Consider the following 8,601-nt stretch of genomic DNA (forward strand, 5'->3'; position numbering starts at 1 on the left):
TGGTGCCTGGGAGCACCCATCTCATTCTGATAGGCACCACTTGGCTATACAACATGCAGCAGCAGTGAAGGGGATGCATAGACCCTGGATGGTCCAACTAAACTGTCAGCCAGTGGGGGGTCTCACCCAGTTCCTCTGACTTTACCTAGTGCAGGACTAACTTTGAGGTATAGGAACTAGTGAGTAGGTTGAGGCCTCAGCTGCCTTCCTTTCTCTTTTCTGGGGATTTGGTACTGACTCCTGTGACAGTCAGTCACCAACTGTCCCCTCTGTTCCCTGTGGAAGGCCCAGCGTGTGCCATACCTCCCTGCTTTCAACCTAGGCTTGCCCTCCTCCATTGGGGCACTAATAATAAAAGGCTATCTCTGTTCCCTCCTTCTAACCCTGCCCCCCAACGTGCTGGTCCTATCTTTTCTTCTGTGCACAAACTACATTGGACAGTTCTGTTGTTTTTGTTCAGTGTCCATTCTTAGAAAACCATGATTGTTTTTATTGTGGCCAAACACTTATCCTCATTCCATGCTCTGCCTGCATGGTGTCCTGCAGATATGAAAGGGGGTTGGGACACAGAAGTTGGGTTACTGACAACCCAGGTTCCAGAGAGGGAGGAGCCAAGTCCCTTGGATTTATAGCAAAGTGAGAAGGGTGACCCACATAGACCATGAAAGATACAGTGCCACCTTCTTCTCTTGTTCCAGCCTATGGTTATTTGTCTCGTTTTCTGTTTGCAGTTTCTTGAATAAAATGAAATCCTTTTCTGAAAAATTATTGAAAATGACCAAATTAGTCTTCCATGATTTAATTTAGCTAATTTACAAAAATAGTGTCTAGTCTGCTGCACGGATTCCCATGATTGCCCATACGCTATTGCTATGATGATTATTAAAAATGTGCATAAAGTGAAGATAACACCTCAATGGCTTTTAGCCATAGGATTCAAGGAGCTGGCAGTAACAAAATTTGTGGGACAATGTCAGGGAGGAGGGCAAGTTTAATGTAAATTTCTGTTGCATATCAACAGTTTAAATTGGTACATTATTGGTATGGGATACTAGATAATCTCACCCAGGTATCCCACAAGCTCCTCAAATCCGGTATATTTATGTCTGTGCTTGAAGGAAACAGATTACAGCAGACCTGCAAAATTAAGCTAAACAGTCCATCTGGAGGGACTATGCTTTTATGATGACTTGAGGATATTTGTGTAAGGATCTTGAACCAGTTCCTGGCACTGAGTAGATGTTTGATAAAGTTTAGTTCTCTGCTAAATCAATGAGATTTTCCTCCCATGCAAATATCTCACATATAAATCCAAGATGGAAGTCTGATTTCTTCATTTCTTACACAGAAAAAAAAACAACAACACATGCTAACTATATTATTTTCTACATACCATGTACTCCATTTACAATTATGTTACATGTTACATCCTACTAAACCCATTAGAGGGTGAATTTGTTGTAAGTGGGAAATGAATTTAGCATGTAACCCACTGTTACCAGTCTTCTTTGGATATTTCCAAGTTATCAGTATTTTACTCAAAGAATTAAAGACAGGCACACAAATTAACAACATAATTTATTAAGAAAAATCTGATGGCATATGATTGATTATGCTGTCAGAGAGCACTAGGAAACTCAACTGGAAAGAACTCAAATGGCCTTTATTATTCTATGGGACTTGTCCTCATAAAACTTTAGGGGATGATAGTCTGGTTGCTATAGGAGTGACTGGGTGGTATTCGGTTTAATAGGTTTAGGTTCATAGCATTTTCCTTATTGTCTCTTCCCATGATAGATCTGATTGTAATCATATGCACACCTATTGAACATAGGATTACATGGCAAATAGGGGGTTCTCCTTCAAATATTATGGGGTGGCTTGAATGTGAACCTCATTGCCTATGTTTTTCCCAGAAAGAAAGTACTACAGCAGAAGGTGCAGAAAGATGCCCAAACCTTTAAAACCAAGAGGATTGTCTCACAGTTCTCAGATTCCAGATGTGGAGCTATAGTATTTGATATTTGTCCTGCTGGTTTGCCATCATATGTTAGTGCAATCTTTCCTTACCTTTTGAAATGGGAATGATTACTTTGTGTAATTTATTACGTTTTGAAAGTATACAGCTTGCAATTTGATTTTATAGGAATCACAGTTAAGAGATTGTCTTATTGTTTTTGTCTGAATATAAGACCTGAAACTGTGAAATGATTTAAACAAAAGTAAGGAGAACACAACAAGATGTAGGCATAAGAAAATACTAAAGCGCCATTAGCCCAGAGAATCAACAAATACTAAACCATTGGAATTTAATGAAACTAAAAATAATATTGCATCACTAAGCAAACCATCAACAGAATCAATAGACAACTGACAGAATGGAAGAAAATTTTTTTCTAGCTATATACCCAATAGAGTTTTAATATCTAGAATATATATAGAACTCAAAAAAACTAAGCAGTAAAAAATTAACCCACTCAACAAATGGGAGAGGGAACTGAGCACAGAGATTTTTTAAAGGAAGAAATGCAAATGGCCAATAAATATGAAGATGTTTAACATCTTTAGGCATTAGTGAAATGAAAATTAAAACTAGTTTAAGATTCCTTTTCATTCTGGTCAGATTGGGTATCATCAAGAAAAAAATAAATAAATAAATGCTAGCCAGGGTGTGGGGCAAGAGGAAGTTTCATCCACTGTTGGTGGAGTGCAAACTTGTATAACTACTACGGAAATCAGTATGGAAGTTCCTCAAAATGAAGTGAGGCATTCCCCCATAATGCTTGACAGGGAGAAATCCACAGTTCCCATCCAACCATGTGATCTTGAAGGAAACCAAACAGTGTTCTGCTGAGTACTGTTGCTGACCTTTGATATTTGATAGTGAGGCAGGTAAGCATAGGGAATGATTTAGCCACCTGGAACACTGTTCGGTTTGCGCAATGAACACACCCTTCTCCTAAACCACGTATTTATCCTGTTGGCAACCTGGAGCTTGTACTGAGCTAGAGCTGTATGTACATCTGGTTCCAAACAATTAACTAATTTTATCCTCCCTTTTGTGACCATTATTCATGCACAGTACCTATTCAAATATATTCTTAGATATATCTTGGATCAGAACATCAGGGGTGATTCAGCCTAAAATGATTTCAGGAGCATGTGCATTAAGGCAAACTGGATCCTCCATGTGACCTTTTGAAATGATCAGAACTCTAAATTTCAATTATTGTTTTTACAAAATGTGTATTGTTTAGTGTCATGGTAAAGTGCAACAATTCAAAAATAAACTCATAAGTTGAGGGCAACTATATTCTTTATGTTCTGTCATCTGGTTCCTCACTAGGCTAGGGAAATGCTGTCCTTCCCAGGGCTAGTTAGCTCCAGGACATAATCAGTGACTTACCTGATGTGTGTGCTAACTTAGGAATCCAGAGCCCAGTCTAAACGACATTATCTGTCTCTTATAACCAAGAAGTTAATACTGCTTCTCTCTGATCTACACAAATCCTTGTGCTAGGTACCAAGATATATCTCCTGCCATAGAGCCCTTCACTATAATTCATAGTAGTCCATCTACAGCCACCTAGAGTTGACATTACTATAGAAGCATGCCCGTGCTTTCCTCTTGTTCGCTTGCCACCTTACTGGTCAGAGTATGTCCTTCCTCCTCTAAATACCAAGAGTAAATAATCTATCTTTTCAGTGTTAAAAGTCTCCTAATCTATTGGCCTCTCCATATATTAAAAAATCCCAAGTCTGAATAATTACAAATATAGCCTCATTTCTATTTGCACCATCATTGACTATGCCCTGTTTTCTGAGTCAGTACAGTGTACTGCAGCATATCTTCCAGAGTGCCAGTTTACATCTTCCAAAGTTTCAATTCTCCCAGCCATCCTGCACCCTATAACCAAAGCCATTTCCCTGAAGTACAAATTATAATACTTAATACTAAACTAATAATATATTTCCAAGGCTATTTTCTAGATCTGAAACTGCCTGACCCCAACACACACACACACACACACACACACACACACACACACACACACACACACATACACACACACCATAAGGAGAAATCAACTGTGCTTTTAAGAATTTAAGGACCAATATAGCTAGATCCCAGTAATAAGATACAACACATAAATGAAGCAATACAAGCCTGTAATGTACATATATTCATTCTTGTTATGTTTTGAAAGGATGTTCCTCCTAAATGGTCAAAATGAGAAAGAGTTAAAGGAGAACATCTAGATTATGTCTCATGAGATATTAATATTTATATTAATATTATATTTGTACATTAGCTCTTGGACAGAACTTGTCTTAATGCCACATAATCAATTATAATTCTCTCCTAACATTCAAATGTTGAGCCGTACTCTAGTACACATGTGTGCAAGCTCAGTCACTAGTGCATGTGCTACAAACACATGCAAAAACATACACACAGTGACACTTGTCAGTGTCCACCACACAGTGCTGTATATGTATGTAAATATACATATTTAGTTTTGGACCAACACATCCATGTTGATCAGATGAAAACTAAAATCAAATTCCAATTTAACATGCAGAAACCTCCTCAGTGCAAGTATTATTGGCTCTGTTTGGTAAATAAATTGTTGACTAAGATTCAGCATGAATAGCTGTACCAGTGTGCAGATCCTTACAGACCCAGCTTGGTTCCACTACAGTCTCTTCTCTTGGAGTTGTACCTAACTTTGTTACAGTTTTCATCTGATTCCACTGGGGGATGGGGCAGTTTTGCTTTTGTTTTGTGGCAAGGAATGGCTTGATTTTGAGAGTCTTGTGAGATAACATGGCAAGAAATTAGGGAAATGCAACAAGCCATAATGGCAGAGGAAGTGAGAAGACTCAATAGTGCATTTTTACACAGTCTTACAGTTTATAATTTGTATTCCATGGTGATTAAAAGAAAATAATGAGTGAATAATTACAATATAGTCTGGAACAGAGAAGAAAGAGTCCCTATGATTGGTATGTTTTACAAACTAGTAGATTCTTGCCAACTATCTAGCTTTCTAAGTTTCACATTTATTTTATTTTAATTTTGTTGTTGTTGTTCTTAGGCTGGAGAGATGGCTTAGCAGTTAAGCGCTTGCCTGTGAAGCCTAAGGACACGGGTTCAAGGCCCAATTCCCCAGGACCCACTTTAGGCAGATGCACAAGGGAACACACACATTTGGAGTTCGTTGGCAGTGGTTGAAGGCCCTGGCTGCCCATTCTCTCTCTCTATCTGCCTCTTTCTCTCTCGGTCTGTGTTCTCAAATAAATCAATAAACATAAACAATTTTTTATGTTTATTTATTTATTTGAAAGTGACAGATAGAGAAAGAGGTATATCATATCTACACACCTCTAAGCTCCCAAAGGTTCTCATAATTGACCATGAATCACAATTATAATTGACAAGGCTTGTAAATGTTCATAGCAGCAAATAAAGGTATTCCTTATAATCAGTAGTATATTATATTGAATGAGTAACAGTTTGTTTAAAAAGAAAAAAAGGTTTTTTTTTTCCAAACTAAAAAATATGTTTAAACTGAGGAAAAATATTTCCTAAGGACTGCCTAAAACATGACCTCATTATTGCATATTTTAAATTGGCTCTAGTAGACTATGCAATTTCCCAACATTTGGCTCATGCAACTCATCAGATACTGATGTTCAGTCTAATAGCAAATTGTCATGACTCAATACTTCTGTGGTACATAAAGGTTTATGCTGAGGCTTTGCATTTTATTAACAAATCTTAGCCTCCCCAGGTGACAGTCATCACCCAAACCTTAAGGTTCATACAGGCGTGCTATATGCTCAGTGGCTAAAATTCTTGCCACAGAAGTATGAGGATATGATCTAAGTTTGGATCCCCAGGCCTCACATAAAATGCTGGTTGTGGCAGCACTCACCTGTAATCCTAACACTTTAGAGGTGGAGACAGGGACTCCCTGGGACTCCTTGACCAGCTAGTTTATTGGAGTCAGGAAGCTATAGATTCACTGAGAGATCCTATCTCAAAGAATGAGGTGGAGAGTGACTGAGGAAGACACCTGGCATTGACTTACGGCCTTTGCCAGCATATTCACACAATATACATGCAAGAGAAAAGATTCACACAGTCAAGCATCCCTCATGCTCAAGAGAGACAAATAGTCACCTTTTCCCACCAGGATTTTAGATCCTTAATGGCAGCAGCTGAATCAAGCCTATTTCTGCACACTCCCAGTACCTTGAAGGAATTCAACATGCATATATCACATATAAGTGATTATGATCACTTTGGGAAATAAGTACCTATTTATAATTAATTTCAAATATCAGCTAAGATAAAAGACAAGATAGTCTGTGTTTGCTACATTCCTATTTCAAGCCCTAATGGCTATTTTTCAATCTATATATAATCAATGCACAAGAAACTGAGAATAAAAGAATGTTTATATTATTTATGATTTTGACTTCTGGTCAGTTGTTTTTCTCCTGTTTTGTGCAGCTTCTTACACAAAAAGAGAAATGTAAAAGGTATATTCACTCATTTTCTAGAAAGTAGCTAATGATAAAATGCCTTGAGCTTCTCTCTTATGCAATTGCATGGCAGACTGGTCATTATAAATTGACATATTGTGTCACTGTGGTCAGCTTATGATTAGGTAACTTGAGGTTATTTAAAGTACTTTTCAAGTAAAGTTATATGTACATGAGTAAGTTGCATCATCAGTCAAGATGCTGCTTAATTCCATGAATGACTGTCCTTTTATGCTAGCTTTCCCACTAACGGAGGTCAGAATTAGGAGGGGATCAGACTACAAAATAGTGGGAAATATGAAAATTGGGAAACAATACATGGAACAGTAAAAAGTATCAAATAAAAGCTTCCATTGAGGATTAAGAGATAAAATTCAATTCATACAGGGTATAAAGCATTCCAAGGACTCAGGCAATATCCTCAATGAAGTAACGGATTCCCTTGACCTCCTAGGTTCTCAACTTTATCCTAGTTATTGCCAGAGATTGACTTATGGGTGAATCCTTCTGTCATAGAAATTATTTAACTCTGCATTAGTCTTTTTTTTTGTTGTTGTTGCCAATACCACAATCCCTCAGACAACATGAGCTGGAAAGAAAATAAGTTTATGGTAGTTCATGCTTCTGCAGACCCAAAATCAATCAGCCAGTATGGAGATAGCCTTCTGCGGGCACAGTAACTACTCACACAGATACTCTTCCTCCTCTAAAACTACCAGGATTCAATTTTAGGGAACTTATCTGCCCTATTTCTTCTCAAAACACCACCTCCTATAAACACTATAGTTTACCCTCCCAGTCCCTCACATTGAGGTTTAAACTTCAGCATGCATCTCATTTAATGGCATACCCAAGCCATGATTAAAACATAGCAACCTCCAAACAACATTTTTCATGTGCTAATTCTAAATCCCACAGACCTTTGACCCTTTCTTATACTTTCTTTTAATGTCCAGGAACTTTATTAAAAAATAGAATTTAACATTCATTGTTAACTATTTCCTTAGTTTGAAATTGATGAGTATGAAAGGAGGAATACCTTCCTTTAAAAAACATTTTATTAATTTTTAGAGGGAGAGAATAGGTGTACCAAGGCACCATGCTCCTGTAAAAGAACCCTAAATGCATGCACCACTTTGTGCATCTGGCTTTATGTGGATAATGGGGAACTGATCCCAGGTTCTCAGGTTTTCTAACAATCACTTTTAACCACTGAGCCATCTCTCCAGCACAGAATGGGGGATTTATAAGTCCTAAAAAGAGGATGATAGAATAGCAATATAGGTAAATGTCTACCTTTGGAAAGGGGCCTGTAAAATACAAGGAAAGGGTCACTAAAGGAATAAGATCAGTGACGTGATATGAAGTAATAGCTAAAACATGGGTTCATGCACTGGATGGAGTCCTTGCTTCAAATATTCTCCCCATCACATATTATTTGTGGGACTTCAAACAAACCACTTAAGCTTGTAAGTATTAGTTGCTTTCTGTGTTATACGTGCTAAAGAAAAATAAACAATTATGTTTATTACATATATTACTATACTTCTTTATTTATGGGAGGGAGAGAGAGAGTGAGAAAGTGAGAATGGGTGTACCAGGATCATGTTTTTCATTTTAAATAAGCTCAAGTTATGTGCACCCCTTTGTACATCTGGCTTTATGTGGGCACTGGCAAATCTAACCTGAGCCATTATACTCTGCAAGCAAGTACCTGTAACTGCTCGCCATCTTTCCAGCCCTATTGTAACTTGATTGACACCACCATAAGATTTCTCACTGCAGGTGTGATATTACCACCCAAAGTACAAATCCGATTACACTTTATTCTTTATCAGTTTACTTTTCCTTTCTTCCCTCCATGCGTGGTACAGGCATATATATGTACAGATGCATGCACCTCATGAACATGTATTCAAAGGCCAGAGGAAGATATGAAATACTTGGATTGAACGCAGGTCCTCATGCTTATTCAGTAAGTGTCTTACCCTCTGAGCCATCTCCCTACCCCAATGATGTTCCAATAATTGTAATATTTTAGTGATTTGG

At 37.8% G+C, this 8,601-nt stretch overlaps 1 pseudogene; it reads right to left on the reverse strand.

The window, feature by feature from the left end:
• Window positions 1-4,675: 4,675 nt before the first annotated feature.
• Window positions 4,676-4,830, reverse strand: LOC123458714 (annotated as a pseudogene).
• Window positions 4,831-8,601: the final 3,771 nt, after the last annotated feature.

The sequence above is a fragment of the Jaculus jaculus genome, chromosome 1, assembly GCF_020740685.1.
Source record: "Jaculus jaculus isolate mJacJac1 chromosome 1, mJacJac1.mat.Y.cur, whole genome shotgun sequence".
Classification (NCBI taxonomy): Eukaryota; Metazoa; Chordata; class Mammalia; order Rodentia; family Dipodidae; genus Jaculus; species Jaculus jaculus.